The following is an 18,068-nucleotide window of genomic DNA, read 5'->3' as shown; positions in this document are numbered from 1 at the left end:
GAAGTCTCAGCAGAGCAAGTCTTCTTCCCCAACCTGCAGCAAGGCAACAGGTGGCACACGACCTGCCCTTTGCACTGGCCATTTGCATCTTCTATCTTTTCTCCCAGTAAAAGCTAGGGTGAGAAATAAAGGATGCAGCCAACAGCGCTGGGGGATCTTGATACTTGCAACAGCCCCGCATTTATAGTGTTGCTCACTCCAGCAATTTGGAAGGCAAGTTGGTATGCCAGCCTTATGAGTTTACCTAAAAATCATGGGTGAAAAAAGAGAAAAGAGGCTTTTCTGAACCTTGTTTGTATTCAGCGCTCTCTTCACAATCATACAGCTCAGGCGTCAATTTTATTTTTAATAGAAGCACATCATCTTTTGACTCCAGGGTCTGGAGCTTTAAGCCCCTGTTTGAAAGAGGTGTGGGAAAGTTGCAAGAACTGGCAACTGAGATCATCTTGGTGAAATCAAAGAGAAATCTCAGTAATTTACGCACAGAAAAGTTCAATCTGGAACTCTTGGCTATTTCTTGCTTAGAGTTTTTGTCCTCATAAAGGTGATAACTGAATTCTATTTCTTTTCCTAAAATGCTGTCTAACTGCTTCCAAAGCACAGAATAATTACCAAACATTGTTTGAATCCACATTCATGAAAGTCTTGAATCCTTGTTCATGAAAATCACATCCAATGAAAGTAACATTTTCAAGCATGTTTTCTTGCTACGTGGCCTCAAAAATCCACCCTCCCTCAAAAGCTAGGTACACAACCAGCTGAAGCCTGTTGCGTTGTTTTGCCTCTGATTAATGTAAGTCACACTTTTCTTCCTTCCAGCTATTAAGTATATAGATCCATTTGTGCTTTAATCCCTTGTCTTTTTCCTGGTCTATTGTTGCTGTATTATATCATCTCAGTCAGAGACCATTGAGATAAGTGGTAGACAAATGGGGAGAGGGAGTTAATACAGTAATCCAGCTTTGAAATAAAAAATTGGCCTGAGGTTAGTGCTTCTATCCAAAGAGTGTGCCAAAAAGAGAGAGAGAGAGAGAGAGAGAGAAAGAGAGAAAGAGAGAGAGATAGAGAAAAGCAGGAGAAGAAACTGAGGCATAGAGGTATCCTGCAATAGGATGTGAGCCAACGTTAGTACTTCTCAGAAAGACATACTTGAATGCAGCCCCTGCGACAAAGGGTTAATGAAAATGCATTTCCCTAGGTGCTGACTGGGCTAAGAGTGAAAGAGATTTGCTGAAGGCAAAGGATAGGCCTGTTCAGGTGTAGCTAGGAAAGTAATCTGGCTGGTGCTGGAGTTATGCTTTTTGGTGGGCTGTTGTGTCCTGGGAGGGCTTTACACAGTGATGAGGAGGAAACAGAGTCCCATTGCTGCTGAGACATGAAAGATGCGCACTGTGCTCACCACCTTTCACTATGTCACTCCGTCCAAGAGGAGCCCTGTACCTGAGAAATAGGTTCACTTTGTTAATGTGTTCATACATCTCTGTCTCTGAGATTTAGAGTGCATTCTGGGCTTGATTTTTTCTGGAGACTACATTTTCTTTAGAGGAGAGAAGGAAATTCCCCGGCAACATCCCTGCTAATAGTGGGGATGCATGTCTGCCTGTTAATTGAATTTGAAACTATCAATTTTTATATTTTCTTCTTTATCTTAGATAGAAGGTAATAGCAACCTTCCTTTCAGTTAAATCAGAGGAAAATGGAGCTGGAGACAGCTTAGGTAAAGCCAGTCGAGATATTCTTGTATTCGCTAGAAGAAGTTTGCACAGGTATATAATTATTGGGCTCCTCTGTCAATAACTGGGCACAGTGACGCCATAATGCCCTAGGTTAGACTTGAAGTTCTTTGCGGTTTGAAAGCCAAAAGTAATTTTCTCATGGGATTGTGAAAGTAAAGCACAGATTTCAGTAAACTCATTGGACCCCATGTATTCTATGTTGCAACTGATATAAACCGGGTTTTACAGAAGAGAGAACATCTTTGTTTCATTTATCTGGGTCTGGGCAAAAGGAGTGATGTTCCAGCAGTCAGGATATGGGAGACGGCACAACTCAGCCATGTCCTACACTAAGATATAATAATACACAGTGAGGTGCAGCTTTAATTTTAATTCAAAATAAATATTTCCATAACCTACAAAATTCGTCTAATGCACTTATCTGGGAGAACACAAAGATTAAAGGAGTCCTGCTAATTCCTTTATCTTTCAGATACAGGAATGAAAACAAAGGCATCCAAACCCTGAGCCATTTAGAAGAGTAAGAAGCCAAAATCCATGCCAGAGGTCCAGCTGCTGGGGTTACTTAGGGCTTCAGGTAAGCTGCTTTCCCTGGCTTGTTTAGCATTTCAGAGACCCTCTGTGCTCCTCAAGGAGAGCTGTGGATTACGGACATAAAACCTTCACATAGCTTGCAGCCAAGGCAGAGCAAAGGGAGTGCAAACAAGCTCATCCAGGGTGACTTCTAGTCCAGCATCCTGTCTCTAACTGTGGCTAGCGCTGCATGGTTCAGAGGCACATGTAATAACCTCGCAGCAGGCAGATGCAGGATAATCAATCCCTTCAACCTTGTTCTCCAGCCCCATTAGATATCATCCTGAACTCTAAGTAGCTAAAGATTGGATTAAGCCTTGGAGTATGGCATTTAATATACTCTAAAAATTGTTGTTTTCATTAACTCCCATGGCTCTGGAAAGTGATGTTATCCATGGACAAATATATTTTCATCTTGAATCTTTCTGTGTCCTTGGTTGTCTATGGCCATGAGCAAATAGGTCTAAATACCTGTTTGCAAAAAGTATTTCTTTTTATCTGTGGTGATTTCTCCACATATTTTTTCACTCTATGTCCCTTCTACTGACATTGCAAAGTAAGGAGTAGGAATAAACTGAGTCTACTCTAAAGCTGACGCATTCTTTTATCCCATTATTATGAGAAAGGTCTCAGGGATGAATTCTTTTAGCAGCCTAAGCATTGATTTGGTAGCCTCTTTCCAGCCCCACTCAGAAAGAGCTCTACGCAAAGGCCTTGCCAAGTTTTATTGAAGACCCCAAGGCAGATCTAAGGTGAAAAAGCTCTGAGGAGAAATATTTTTGCAGACAATTGCTCTTCTGGCTCTTTCCCTGCCCGACTCCGACTGCAGCTCTAGGTTTTCTCTCACTCACAGCCAAAACCTTAACAATAAACCCTACTCCTAAGTGTTATCTGACCTTTACTCCAAGACCATCAGGCATGGCCCAAACGATCAAGGTCTCAGAGAAGAATTGTTTTTGCAGACAATCTTCCCCTTGGCAGCCTCTTTCCAGCCCCACTCCAAGTGGAGTGCTAGGCTTTGTCCTAAACCTGATTACTCTCTTTGGATGGCCTTTATCCCAGGACCCCTAGGCGTGGCTCAGACGTGCAGTCTCTCAGAAGAGAGTTTTTTTTGCAGACAAGCTTTCCCTTTGCAGCTCCTTTCAGCACTGCCCCAACTGGAATGCTAGGCTTTGTCCCTGTCCCCATCATAACCCCAGCCCTAAAGTGTGCCTGGTCGGACACTTAGCCCAAGACCTCCAGGCAGGGTCTAGATGAACAAGCTTTCAGAGGAGAATTGTATTTGCAAACAATCTTTCTTTTGGCAGCTCCTTTCCAGCCCCACTCCACGGGTCCAGGTCTTGCCTTGGTGTCTCCTCAACACTACCGTAACACACACCCTAGCCATAGCCTGACATCTTAGCTGATCTTTAGCCATCCAGAAATGGACATCCAGAAACGCTTGAGATGACTGAGCTCTCAGGGGATAATTATTTTTGCAGGCAGGCATTTCCCTGCCAGCCCCACTCCAACACGAGCACTAGGCTTTCTCTTGTTCAGATGCCAAAGCTGAGCCCTAGCACTTTCCTTGAGCCTCAACTGATGTTTGCCCAAGACATCCACATGGCCCAGATGACTAGTTTCTCAGAGGAAAATTATTTTTGCAGGCACTCTATCCCTTGGCAGTCCCTTTCCAACCTCTTCCAATGGTATTCCTAGTCCTTGCCACTCCAGGGCTGATGCCTGTGACTAGGGCTAGGGTTGGGCTTAGTTTATGAGCAAGAGAAAGATGAGAGGTGAGAGCTCCAGTTGGACTGGGTCTGGAAAAGGCTGCCAAGGGAAAGTGTGTCTGCAAGAACAATTGTCCTCTGAGAGCTTGTTCGTCTTGGCCGTTCCTGGGGGTCTTGGGTAAGGCTCTGACCATGGTCTAACTGTTCTGCTGACCTTTTAGCCCAAGACCTCCATGTGTGGTGCAGCTGAACAAGCTCTTAAGGAAGAAGTATTTTTCTGCAAGTATTTCCCTTGGCAGTCGCTTTCCAGCCCTAGTCCAACTGGAGTGCTAGTCTTTGCCTCTGTCCCAACACTGACCCTAACCCTTTCCTTCACCCTATTGCACAGCACAGCCTCACCCAAGACCCTTAGGCATCCTGGACATGTGTGAGCTCTCAGTGAAGAATACTTTTTGCTGCCTCCGTGCTCCTTTGGCAGCCCTTTTTCTATCCTGCTCCAAGTGTAGCTTCTTTATTTTCTTCATTTATAACTCGAACCCTAGCCATTAGCCTTTTTTTTCTGCTCTTTTCCTAGAATGTCTTCTTAATGTCTTGCCTTAAGAGGAATTGTTTTTTCCATTTCCCTCCCTGTGGCTTCTGAAAACTGGTGCAAAATCTCTGAGAAAGTTTTTAGAGGCCGTGGAGAGATGTTGTTGTGTGCAGTATTTCAGTTAGATCTGTAGAGCTTACATAAGTCACTCAAACATTTTTCAGCACTACATTTCTAATTCATTTGGGCTCTCTGTTATCATTTGTGTGCATATTGAGTCTACATTAATGTATCTATAGTGCAATCCTGGACTATTTCATTGTGTCACCTGCATTGTATCTTTGTGCTACCTGCAGTGATACAATTTAGAGTGTCCTCTCCCTAGCCTTATCTCTTTACTATTCCTCCTTTCTGCTCCGTCTCCATCCTTCCTTCTCCTCCTCTTTATTGCATCCCAGACTCTTTCCTTCTCTGTGCTTGCTGTCCTCCTTGGTGCTCCTGTGTGCATTTGTGTGTGGTTGCCAAGGCAATGCAGGCAAGGATCTGGCAGTGTGACCTGGAGGAGCCTCATGGAGGGGCGTGATCATGGAGGAGCAAAAAGGAGAAGGGGTGGAGGCAGGCAGTGGAGGTGTTGCCGTGCTGTGCATCCCTGCATTGGGATGGGGGGAATTACCATTCAGCGCCATGGTAGTAGTTTGTGTGAGAGGTGCTGGGGTGGGTGCGTGCCTCGTGTAGGGAAACATTGTAGAGCAGAGAAGGGTTGGTAAGACCTTTGCAGTTTGAGTGCACAGGTCGTGAGACGAGTGTCTTCACCCGGTTGTGAGAAGCATGGTGCAGGGCCTGGGTGCAGGGGCCAGGTCAGGTGCATAGCCCTTTGATGGAATTTGAAAATCCCATTTTATTCCTAGTGAAGAAAAAATCCCCACCTCCATTTAGAATTCTATGCAAGTAATTTTTTCTCCTTTCCAATGTTAGCTGTCTTTGCTTTTTCAGCACTGGAATTTCATTATGTTGGCCATTTGCCGCAGTTATCTAAGGTCTTCTGAACGCCATCATAATTGTTCTTAGTATTGGCCTACCTAAAAGTTTGTGGCTGTTGCCGTTTTTGTAATTTCAGTTCAATCCCTTTCTACATCATTCATAAACAAATAAACTGTGTGGGATCCTGGGTGGAGCCTTGAGGCATATGATGTTTGTCAGGGTGAAAATAGGCCATTCAATTCTTTACTTCTTTTCTCTTCACTAAAGTTTGATACAAAATATATTTTACCCCTTCCCCTCTGACATCTTAATTTCTGAAGTCACTCTTGTAGCTGTGTTTGCTCAAAAGCATTTTGGAAGTCTGAATAAGTCATGGCTTTCCTTTGAGATGGTCAGGGAATTGTAAAAGATTACTGAAACAGTTTTCCTTGTTGTGGGTATGCTAAATATGGTATGCTAACTGCCCTGTTACTATTTTCTTCCTATTCTGAATGCTGCTTTCAGGGAAGAATGGCTAATATATTCTGAGACTTTTCAGAAAGACCTTTTACAATGACCAGAGGTAGATCTGCAGGCTCCAGATACCATTTTCTATTACAGTGCTGATCACAGTCCCCCTCAGCACTACCAGGTCTTTACGTGAGGAGATCAGTAGTCACTGCAGTAACATGAGAAAGGGCAGATTTCAAGAGCATTGGGCCTGATTTTCCAAATACATCAGTACTCATACTTGGGACTAGATTTTTACAGACCTAACACGGTGGAAATTAAGGTGTTTTGGAAATCTGACACTGGGCTGTGCAGTGATACCTCTTAACCAGCTGGTGAGTCTTCATGGCACAGTGCTGCTCTATGCAGACAGCAGCTCAGCTCCCAGACATCCTACAGATCTTTCAGTGCCCAGGAAATCAGCTCTACTGTAGAGCAAAGCAGCTTTACAGCTTTTCCCTATCCAGTTTGGGAGCTAGTTGGAGTAGAACTAACTTGATGATCTTTGTCCCATGCACAGTTGCATGAAGCAGACAAGGTTATGCTCTGTGTCCATCACTGCCATCTGGAAGCTCACAGAAAGTACTTTGGAAAGAGTATGGGCTTGCCTTCAGTCTTAGACAATGAGGAGCCTTCTTCCTGCAGCCACATCCTTGTGGTGTAAGCCCCAAAGCCTATGAAGGCTGCTTCTCTTGTCAGTCAACGGAGAAAATGAGGGAGAGAGTTGGATGCCATTGTCCCAGGCAGCCATCGTAATCTCTCTCTGACGCTCACGGCTTCTGTCATCTTCAAGAATGAGAGATGTTCAAAATCAGGTCTTTAATCCTGCTTCTCCCAATGAAGTGTGGTTTGTCCAGTGGGACATGCATTTCTTTACAGCTGGTTCTTCACACTACTGTGACTAGTAAAGCAATGCTTGACTGAACAGTCTTATCCCTGATATCTTGTTGCTGCCTAACCCTATTGATCTGCGTTCCAGCTCAGCACAGGACACAGGCTTAGCTGTGCAGCAGCTTGTCCTCTGCAGGCAGCTAGGGAGCAAGGCAGACTCAGAAACAGAAAAGAAATGAATGCTGCAATAGATGACATAGCCAATGGACATCATAGTTTCTAAAAAAAGGCTAGGAAATGCCGCTACAGGTAATCCCAACTCTCTTGTGCTGATGCTAAGAAGAGCCATGGGGCTAGTACAGAGGGACTTGCAGGAAAATGGTGTTATTAGGGGCATCAGGTATCTGTTCAGGAGACTGCGGGATGCAGCCATTCCTTGGCCACTGTAGATGTATTTACGGTATTAAAAGGTCAAACAATCTATTTCCCTATTTGCTTCAAAGAGTTTTGCTGAACATTCTCGTTACTCCTTGCGGTATTTCTTTCGTTTAAGAGGATTTCTCAATACGACTTCAGTTATTAGAATGCAGTGTGTGTGCCGTAAATGTGTTATTACTATAACAAGCTTCTCCTCATTGCTGATATTTATTCTGAGTGCAAAGCTTTTAGTTCAGATGTGTGTGTGGCAGTGAAGACAAGATGGGGCAGATAATTTAGAAATGAGGAAAAGACAAAATTAGTAGTTTAGAGGAGTGACTTTGCTGTGGGCTCTGCACCAGCTCTTACCTTACTGTACTGGCCTTCCCATAGAAAGAGAGCCCTATACAACAGTCTCAACACCCTGAAGATGGGAGCAAATTTTTCTCCTCATGCAATTTTCCTCTGATTGTAGGCAGGGCTTTTGGCCCTATTAACCCTTAGGTGACTTGAGAATTGCAGAAAACCTCTGAATCTGTAGGCAGCCGTTGAGAGACCTTCTTGATCTTCCTCCGGGACTTGCCTTCTGTTCCTCGTCAGTGACTCTCCTGGTTTGGCGCTGCCTCAAGCTGCTGGGGGCATTCACTTTCCATGGAACCAGAAGAATTGCTCCTGCCAAGCTCCTCCAGGCTCAGAATGGGGAAAAGGGCAGGAGAAAAGGGTTTTACTGGAAAGGAAGGCAGCTAAGCACATCACATAAACGCTCCTGTTTAGCCAGCGGAGGTAGAGGCAACAAGGACTTTCTGTACATTTGGGAACAGTAGGAACTCTAATATGATCAGGCAGAGATGATTAAAGATGTTATAATGAGACTAGGGAGTCAAAGGCATTATATAATGATTTCCATTCTGTATTTTAAAGCAGCAGCATATGGACCTAGATAAGGGTGATTACTTCCAAGGAGAAGTAACCAAGGAGGCTGTTAAACATCATCTATTAGGATAACGTATACCTAAGAGTCTTAAGAGAGCTGTCTTAAGAAATGTCTGGTGAAGTGAATGCTTTAATGAACATGGCAGTGCTGGGGCTATTCCACAGGACATCAAAGGTCCTAAGGTCTTGCCAGGACTTGAGAGGAATGGGAGGAACGATTAAGCTAATTATAAATGGATCAACCTGATCTCAATACCTGGCACAGTAAGGCACAGGGAAATATGAGATTCTGTTGCCAGCTAGAAATAAAATTGACATCAGTCAATATAGCTTTCAAGAAGGCAGGGCCTGCTAAACAGAATAGCTTTCATTTTTTATGTGATTACAAATTTAGTTGTTAACAATGATTGCAGAGAGATATGTTTTTGCAACGTGTTTGACATAGCACAACACAATATTTTGACTTAATGACTCAAAAGGGGCAGGGCATGCTGGCTGATGGGAGTGAGGTTTTTATAAAATAGTTGCTGTGTCCAGTATTATTCAATTTTTCTGTAGGTGATTTGTAAATAAATATAAAATTGCTGCTGATAAAATCTGAGGATGATACACAGACTGATGGAGTAGTCAGTAACGCTGGGGACAGAATGGTTATAGAGAGCAATAGGATTGTGTAGTGTGCTGTACTCATTCCAGTAAAATACTTCTTAATGTTTTCCAAGTGTCAAGTCATTCACCTAGACTCTGGGGTCAAGGAACAGTACTGCTCTGGTCTACATTTATCGATGCTAGTTCTAGCAGGTTTTTTTTTTTTTCTCCCTTGAAATATTTGTTATGTAGTACATTTGGATCTTATCACTGATTGTTTTGTCAGTGATCTTTGCCAGCTGAGGCTTTCTTAACTGGTCGCGTATGTTAGTGTTAGTGTCTTACAGGTGAGGATGACAATGTCTTACCAGTGATGAGTGAGTTGAACTTGGTGGACGTGTAGATGGCTAGTGAGACCTAGAATGCACTCAGCGTGTGTCACACTGCTGCTGGTGATATCCCTTTCGTTGTATGCTTTTTCTGCCCTGGAGCGAGCTGATCGAAGGGGCTTATGTCTTCCCTAAGCTTTATGCTGTGCTTGTGGCTAAAGATTCATGTATTGGGTGATAAATTGCACACAGGCAAATGTGCATTTATAGTTACTTGAAGTGCTTTCTTGGACAACTGCTCTTCCCGCTTCATTATTTGGGTACTCTTGTACCATCTGTCCAAATCACAAGCCCAGCTTACTGCTGCTGGGCCTTCATGAGTCTTGTGAGTCAGTCTTCACACTGCAAGGTTTGAAGGGTGAATAGCATCTTATACTGTCTTGGTCAGAGTAAGGACAGAAAGTCATGTAGCAGAATTTCCCCAGCTTGTCCTTGCTCTGCAGCATCAAAGATTCGTGTTTCTGTAGTGCGATGTAGAAGCAAGTTGGATATTAGGAATACTTTGATTCAGGAACATCTTGATTTCATCCAGGATCTCAGGTGAAAGTCAAAAAAAACTGGTAAGGGAGAAGAGGCACACATGAAGATGGATCCATTGATAGGTGATTTATTTTTGTAGCTTTTTTTTTTTTTTTTTTGCCCCTTAAAACTGGGGGTTGACCTGCTGGAAAGCAGCTCTGCCAAAAAGGACCTGGGAGTGCTGGTGGACAACAAGTTAACCACGAGGCAGCAGTGTGCCCTTGTGGCCAAGAAGGCCAGTGGTATGCTGGGGTGCATTAGGCAGAGTGTTGCCAGCAGGTGGAGGGAGCTGATCCTGCCCCTCTCCTCAGCCCTGGGGAGGCCACACCTGGAGTGCTGTGTCCACTTCTGGGCTCCCTAGTACAAGAGAGACATGGCACTGCTGGAGAGAGTCCAGTGGAGGGCTGCAAAGATGATCAGGGGACTGGAGCATCTCTCCTATGAAGAAAGACTGTGAGAGCTGGGCCTGTTCAGCCTGGAGAAGAGAAGATTGAGAGGCGATCTCATCAACGTGTACAAGTATCTGAAGGGGGAGTGTCGAGAGGGTGAGGCCAATCTCTTCTCCGTGGTGCCCAGCAACAGGACGAGAGGCAACGGGCAGAAACTGAAACACAGGAAGTTCGGTCTGAACCTGAGGAAAAACTTCTTCACTGTGAGGGTGACAGAGCACTGGCACAGGTTGCCCAGAGAGGTAGTGGAGTCTCCTTCCCTGGAGATATTCACAACCCGTCTGGATGTGATCCTGGGCAATATGCTCTAGAGGACCCTGCTTGAGCAGGGAGGTTGGACTAGATGATCTCCAGAGGTCCCTTCCAACCTAAACGATTCTGTGATTCTGTGAAAACGCAACAAACAGCACTTTCCCACACATAAATTCACAGAGTTTTGTGGAATCTTTTGTGATCAAAGATTTTTAGGATGTTGTTCTCACGTTTCTTTACACAGGGTTCAAGTACTGACCTGCACAAAGGGGCAACTTTCCTCCATCACTACACACTTCTTTACAACATGCTAATGGTCTCCCGCTCAGTAGACTGACAAAACTTCTGCCACTGAGCTTGTGAAGGCTGATGAGATCACAGCCTAGGAAAGCAGTTAACTTATTAAAACGGATTGAGAATTGAACCAGTTTCTCAAATTTGTTTCTCCTGGCATTAACCCTGATAGATCAGTAGGTTTAAATTTCCCCTTCTAATGTATAAACACTGAACAGGCTTTGGTAAAAACTAAATGTATCCATGAACTATGATCTATTTCTTTCTAGGAGATTGTCTCTGATACATACTGAGCTATAAGTATTGTAGTGACTGTTAGAAGAATTTTTTTTTACTTGTGATGGTCTCATATTGAAAGGAATGAGAGACTGTTAATTGTACTAAATATGCATCTTTCACAACTCTTTCAGTGGATTATTTACCACCTGCTACCTTTGAGTCATCAATGATATGGGGATACCTGTATTTGTATTTTTAACTACCTCAGTCAGCAACCTGAGGAGGATTGTAGTGATTCTTCCATTGCAGGATAGGCTTTGTTACGCATGAGGAGGGGTCTTTAGATCTTCTCCTGTGTTTCTATAGAAAGAGCAGTGAATTAGGACTGTGGCAGAGATTGTGCCTAAACCTGGCTCTCCTCCTGTGGTGCTAGAAACAAAAGCAGTGGTGTAAAATTAATGTACATGGTGCTAGTGACAAAGGAGTTAAGGTCCCTTTCTCTAAAAGTCCTCAGCCTACGGCTGTAGCGTCAGGTCTATTTACAGGAGAACTGATGAGTATGAAAAGAACTAGGAGGGAAACATGAACCTGCTTCACATAGTGATGTGGTGAAAAAATAGGTCCCTCTGGAGATCTGGAACCGAACTGTTATCCCAAGATTGGGGGAGCTCCACTGTCTTCAGTAGCCTGTGGGAAGGCAACAGGAACAAGTCTCCTTTAGCAAAAAGGATCTTGCAGGGCAGAAGTCTTTCCAGGCACTCGTTTCTCTTTCCACTTGTTTATAGAAGATATCAAACAAGTAACGTGACCATCAGCAACGTACCTGGGGGACTTCCTGCGCCCTGCCCTTCCCTCTGCAGCTGCTGCTCACAGGCAATTTGAATGTCTTGTGGGCGAGTCCATCTGTCTCCATTGCAGGTGCTGTCTCTCTGGCTTCGGCTTCGGGGGCAGCCCCAGGAAAAGCTGCCTGAGGGGCTGCTTGAGGCCTTGGCATTGAGGGGCTTCCTGGGCCAGCCTGCGCTTAGCCCATCCAAACCTGCCAGCCCTCAGGAGGCAGCAGTGGAGCAGGAGTCACGGGGTCATTTGATCTCAGGGGAGTTTGTGCAGACTGGGTCGGTGCTGGCATCTGTGCCTCGGGCAAGGGTATGGAGTTGGGGGCAGGATGTTAGATGCATGTGCGTGTATGTGGCGGGGGCATGAAGTTAGGGGGGCAGGGATGTGAGGAGCAGTCTTCAGATTTGCTGTGGCCCCTCCTCTGAATCTGGTTAGGGGCTCACCTAGGCCTTGGCCTTCCTGTACTGCTCCACTGCTTAAAACCCAGGCCAGGTGGGCTATGTCTCTGCAACCTGCCATCCCATGAGCACGAACTGGGCGAATGGGAGGTAAAGCATGGATTTGGCTTACCTCTGCAGCATTTGCTATGATGTTGGCTCTCTGTGTCAGTGAAATCTCAACATCTGTAAATATTTCTGTTGTATTTCTGTCCTCCAGAGAAGATATTGCCTGTGCTGCATTATCTATGAAAAATCCATGCCCCGAAACATTGTTTTTGGCTCCATTAACCTAAAGAACCCATCTGAATGCTCCACTTGCCTTTTAAATAAAGAACGAATGATTGTTCAGGACTCACATCCCTATAATTTCATGTTGCTTTCCTCATTATGAGAGGAACATAAGGATCCTCGATCATTATTTCTGACTCTGTCATTAGCAAAGGTCTGGAAAGCCATGTTTTCACTCCGTTAGCCTTCAGAAATAAAAAGAGTGATTGCATAAGTTGAGAATAATTATTTCAACCAGCTTTTCTCAATGTTTTGCTGTGGAACAGGCTAGGGCCTGAACATGGACTGACAAATTATTTTATATTATTTGTATTTTCAAGAAAAAAATACCATGTTCAGGACTCATTTAGCAATACAAATGGCTTTACTTGTGGTTTTATGTACTTCTCTGGTCACTCATGACAAACACTGGGAAGCTTATTGTTTCTCCCATGAAATCTGCCAAGGCTCCTGTGATTTACATTTAGAGCAGTGTATGAAACAGAAATTCCTAGATCTGTCATAGCCCTGTTGTTTCTCAGAGGTGTGTGGATACTCGTGTTAATGAGGACATCTTTCTCTAATGATACCTTTTCATAAAGATATTGAAAGTCTTATATGATTCCCTGATAGCATATAAGTCAGGTGACGGGCCAGATGATCTGAATAGGGCCCGTTCCATGTTTAGAGCAATTTCTTCTTCACCATAGAGAAAGGATGGAGTGATTCTACCTTTCTTCCTGTTAGAAAACCAAAATGCAACCATTTTTCTTCTGGATACAGTGTTAATGCTTGCTTGCTTCCAGATCTCTCATGAGATCTGGAATTACTCAGCAAGACACGCTCACCACAAAGTAGGGCTCACATAGCATGGCCTCTTTCATGGTGTCTTCAAATGAGACAGCAAGCAGGAGTGTATAGGAATGGGGAAGCGAGTCAGGGCTAGAGAGATGGAGCCTCTCTGTCCCACCACTGTTCCCTGTCAGTGGAGGCTTCACAGCATCTTGAGTCAGCTCCTCCAACTGCAAAAGGAAGATGATGGGTCCTAGGATGGTATGAGAAATAATTCAGGCATATTACAAGTCTCAGATGGAAAGTACTATCGAAGACATTATTTCTTATTTTGAGTAAAGTTGCTCTTTGGTTGCTAAAGATGGTAAAGCTAATTACAATGCATTTGAGAGCTGGGAGTGAAATTGAGTTGATGGAGACTATTGGATTCCCTTTTCCCGTCGGAACAGACTTTTAAATTCCTCCTTGAAAATGACTAAAGCACCAGCTGACGTGAAGAAGGTCTCCTATAGACCAGTGCAGCTCCCTTTGCAGCAAGAGGAGTTATTCAGATGGAGATCTCTGTGAAGTTAACAAAGGAAAGTTGTCAATGAAAAGCTGTGAAGCGAAAATTTTTTTTGTTTTCGCAGGGTTTTTTTACAGGGATCTGTGATTGCTGAATGAGATGCAGATTACAGCATGACAGCATAAGCATTTTCTGTGCACATAGGGCATTCAAGAAGAGACAGTGGTGATAAGCACAGAAAATAAAACCTGCATGATGCTGTGAAAGGTCTCATGATGTGGCAGAGTTTTATGTTAATTGCACACCTTGTTTTCCTCACCTCTCAGTGTTCTAGTTCCTAGGGGAGGAAAGAGTTCGAAATCTTGACTCCAGCAAGCCCATAAAAGCCTGCATTCATTCACACTTAACTATTAACCTAAACCATAAGCTGAAAGACAAAGAAAGATGTCCTCTCACAGCACTATAAAACAATGATCATGCTCCCTATCTCCTCTAGACAATCTTCATGGAAACCAGGCAAGAGCATCCAAGATAAAGGAGGCCCCTGACCAGCAGGGTCAAAAGGACAGCATCAATCCTGAGACACAGGGATTCATCTTAGCCTTGAGATTGACCTGAACTTTAAAGGATGTGAGTCCAGGCATGTTAAGAATAAGAATTGATACATGTCACACTAGCTCGTAAAAGCAGGCACTGGAGAAGCTGACTTGACTATCATTTTTGCTGGAGGATTCGTGGTACAGGCAAAGGCCTCATGAAAATAGCCGAGAGAGGCTGTGGAAGGTGGCAAGGGAGCTGTGAGATTTGGACCTAACCTGCAAACCTACATGAGGCAGAGACTCATTGAATCAGCTGAGCAGATTTTTTGAAGCATTTGGGTGGCAGGAAGCTAGAGCTCATGATTGATATCAAGGCAAGAGTTAGCACAAAAGAAAGTAAAGCGGAAGTAAAGGTGGAAGATGAAATAAGAAACATTATGTTAAGGGCTTCTATGAGGTCAGACTGCACCATTTAATGGTCTCTTCTGGCCTCAGATTCCACATATCTTTGCAGAGTAGAGAGAGTTTTCCACTTTCTCGTTTGCTGTGCTCTGACAAAATGCTTCAAACTAAATTTAGAGATGGTGTTTTGCTATATTTAGAGATGGTGTTTTGCTATAGCAGTCCTTCTGCATGGCCCAGAACCACAAGGAGCTCCTTTCTGCTGCGGCACAGACCCTCACGTTCTCATCTTCGGATCGCGGAGCACTTCTGTGTAAACTTCCTCTGCCAGGGGATTCAGATCCTGGGTTGCTGAAGCAGCCTTGATGAAATGTGGCTGCATTGTAATTAATAAATACACTAATGGAGTCTTCATTGCAGTATTAGGACGTTTTGAAATTTACTCTGGGAAACCTTTCAGCACCATTAAATCCACCTTTGTCACAAGATAAAGTGCTGTTCATAATAGGCTCGTTAACATTCTGACTGCAATTCAACCCTGTCCATTAACAGCTGGCAGGCAGGACTTTCCAAAAACACCCCAGGAAGCATTTTCCCTCACCAGGGGCTGGCTTCCTAAATATATCCGTTAGTCCAGTGTTGGATGCTTTGTGACAGGGAGCCTGCACTTAAATGTACTGCCAAAACCAACTGTAATCAGTTAGGGATCTGGAAAAATATGCCAGGAGTTTCCACCCTGCTGCTCGGGTGTTTATTTGAATCTGAAGCTGCCACGAGCAGAAGATGCCAGTCCCATGCGTTGGCCATGGGTGTTTACTTCCTCCCTTCCGCTTGGCTGACTTTCATTTATAACCCAAATATCAGCTGCTCTGATTAAGTGAGTTAGAGCCGGACATGCTGATTAACAGTAAATGGTTAACAACGGCATTTCAGTGGTGGCTAATAGGCTTCCAAACTTAATCTCTCTCTCTCTCTTTCTGAAATGAAGGATAGATAATTCTTCTAGTGGCAATAATTACATAAGGTTTGTGTTTGCTTCTGATGAGCTATGAAACCTGGTTTCACTCAGTGGCTCTTAAGAGGCCCCAGAGCTGGGATGTTGCCAGCTCAGGATTTTACTGAATCTCTGGTGTCTTGCAGGTCTGTCTCCTGGAGCCGAGTGATTACAAGGAATTAATGCCTCTGTTCTTTTCTTCTTTCTAAAAAAGCAATCTCCAGCCAGCCGGTCATAGGGAAATACAGACTAAGGCAAATTGAAATTGTCCCTAAGTAATCTACTTGAGCTTACAACTTTTGGACAAAGCCCACGACTTTGGGGGACCACTCATTGATTTGAATAATGAGGATTGTTGGTTCTGGGTCTGGCACATCCACAGTAGGGGAGAGAGCTATAAAAATGCCACTGGGCTGCCAAGCTCAGCACAGAGGCTGAAGACTGGGCTGCAAAGATGACTTTCTAGGCATAGGGAACAGCTTTTCTAGACAGGATGAAAGCCCCTGGATGGGGTGAATGGAGTAAATGAGAAGCTTGACCCAAAGATCTGAGGCTTCAAGGAGTCACATTTTAGCAGCCTGATGCAGAGTGCTGGGACATACCTGTTCACTCAGGAACAGATTCAGTGAGAAGGCTGAGCATCAATGAAACATGCATTCAGTGTTTATTGGGAAGGATGCGGGAAACAAACCATGCTGGGTTCAAGAGACTACAATTCCTGCTGAGATTGTCAATGAAACAGGGAGAGCCTGCTTTCTTTCAGCCGTGGCAGGAACCCTCACTCCCTGTGCCCGTACATCGTACCATGGTCTGGAGAGCAGTATTCTACTGCCACGGCTCTATGTCCCTGCGATCAATGGGTTCTCACGGCTGTGAAATTCAGGAGTCTCCTTTTGCTTCTTGAATCCTAAAAGAAAAACTGTTCCCTTTTCCTGAACTGCCTGAGCTCAGGTCTTGCCTTTTCGCTCCTGAGCTGCATGACAGAAGGTCAGATCTTTCAAATATGTCTCTCAGAACCCTCTGGACCAGCCCTAAATACAAGATCTAGAGCAAGTACTGTATAAAGCTAGTGGCACATTCAGCAAGAAAACCCTAGTTTTGAGATGGACAAGCAGCACAGCAAAGCAGAGTATATACATCCCACTGCTGGAGTGTAATGTGATTTAGTGTACAACCAGCCAGACATTCTAGTTAGGTTTTACAGGGGCTAAATGTATGTTCTTAAACAAACATCTCGTAGGATTTTAAGTCTTGCTTCTTTTGAAACATCAGGCTTCAGAGGAAAGCTATTTTCCTATAGCATCTAGCACCATGTCTTCAGGCTGTGGGACATTATTAAAAAAACGTCAAAGTAGAGTTCATCCCCGATATATTAAGCCTCATTTAGTTTGGATTTTTGCATTTTCTCCTGCATAGAATTTCTGGCCCTTTCTGTCCTGCCTCTAAGATGTCCAGCTGTTCACATTTCCTTGGCTCAGGCTTTATGAAAGGAAGATGAGAAGCAGACTTCAGTGAAACCAAGAATATTTGCAGTTAGCTCCACCTTTTTTCAGAGAAAATATTATATTTATGTCACAAAGTATGCTTTACCGTGACAGTGTGGCACAGTTCTTGTAATCATGCCTTATCAGTTTGTTGAGCCTATATCTTTGTAGGAGCTGTATCCCTACAGGTCTCCTATGGAGGAAACAAAAGACACTCATTGTATTCACAGCTGGGCTGTCCTGAGTCTCTCTCTTAAGAAATCCAAGAGTTCAATTTTTTCTTCTTCTTTGTTTTAACCCACTTCTGCATTGCTGGGTTTAATTGGGAAACAAGACTGTCACCCATATAGAGGTCGAGGTTGGGATTTACTCAAGGTCTGTCTCTTACAAAATACTGAATTCCCTACCAGGCTTTGGCATTCAGCTTCTTTCTCTTCAGAGAAAGATTTTTTTATTTCTTCCAACTCCATTTGGCCTCTTGTTACCTTGCATGTGTCATACCCTGAGTGGCTTTAACTCACTAAGACAGCAGAAAACCACCCTGGAAAATAGGATCATAACCTGCCAGGCTAATGATTAGCATAATTCACTGGGGGGTTTGGTGGGCAACAGGGGCTGGCACAAGGGAAGAGGAAGGACCACAGGGTCAGGAGAAGGAGAGAGGTAAAGAAAGACAACAGGGGGAGGAGGATGATCTCTCCCTTTTAGCCGAAATGGCTATGTTGCTTCAGCTATCCATGCCCAAGGAACAAGCCTTGGTCTTGCCCATGACGGAGCAAGTTCAGTAGAGAAGGAGTTAATTGCCCCTTCTGGCTACAGGTTCATTTTTAAAATGGAAAAGCTGTTTTCTTATTTCTGGTATGCTATTAGAGGCAAACAGGAGCTACTCCCCTGAAGACCCCT

This window comes from Struthio camelus, chromosome 3 (assembly GCF_040807025.1).
Source record: "Struthio camelus isolate bStrCam1 chromosome 3, bStrCam1.hap1, whole genome shotgun sequence".
Classification (NCBI taxonomy): Eukaryota; Metazoa; Chordata; class Aves; order Struthioniformes; family Struthionidae; genus Struthio; species Struthio camelus.
This window is presented reverse-complemented; position numbering follows the sequence as displayed.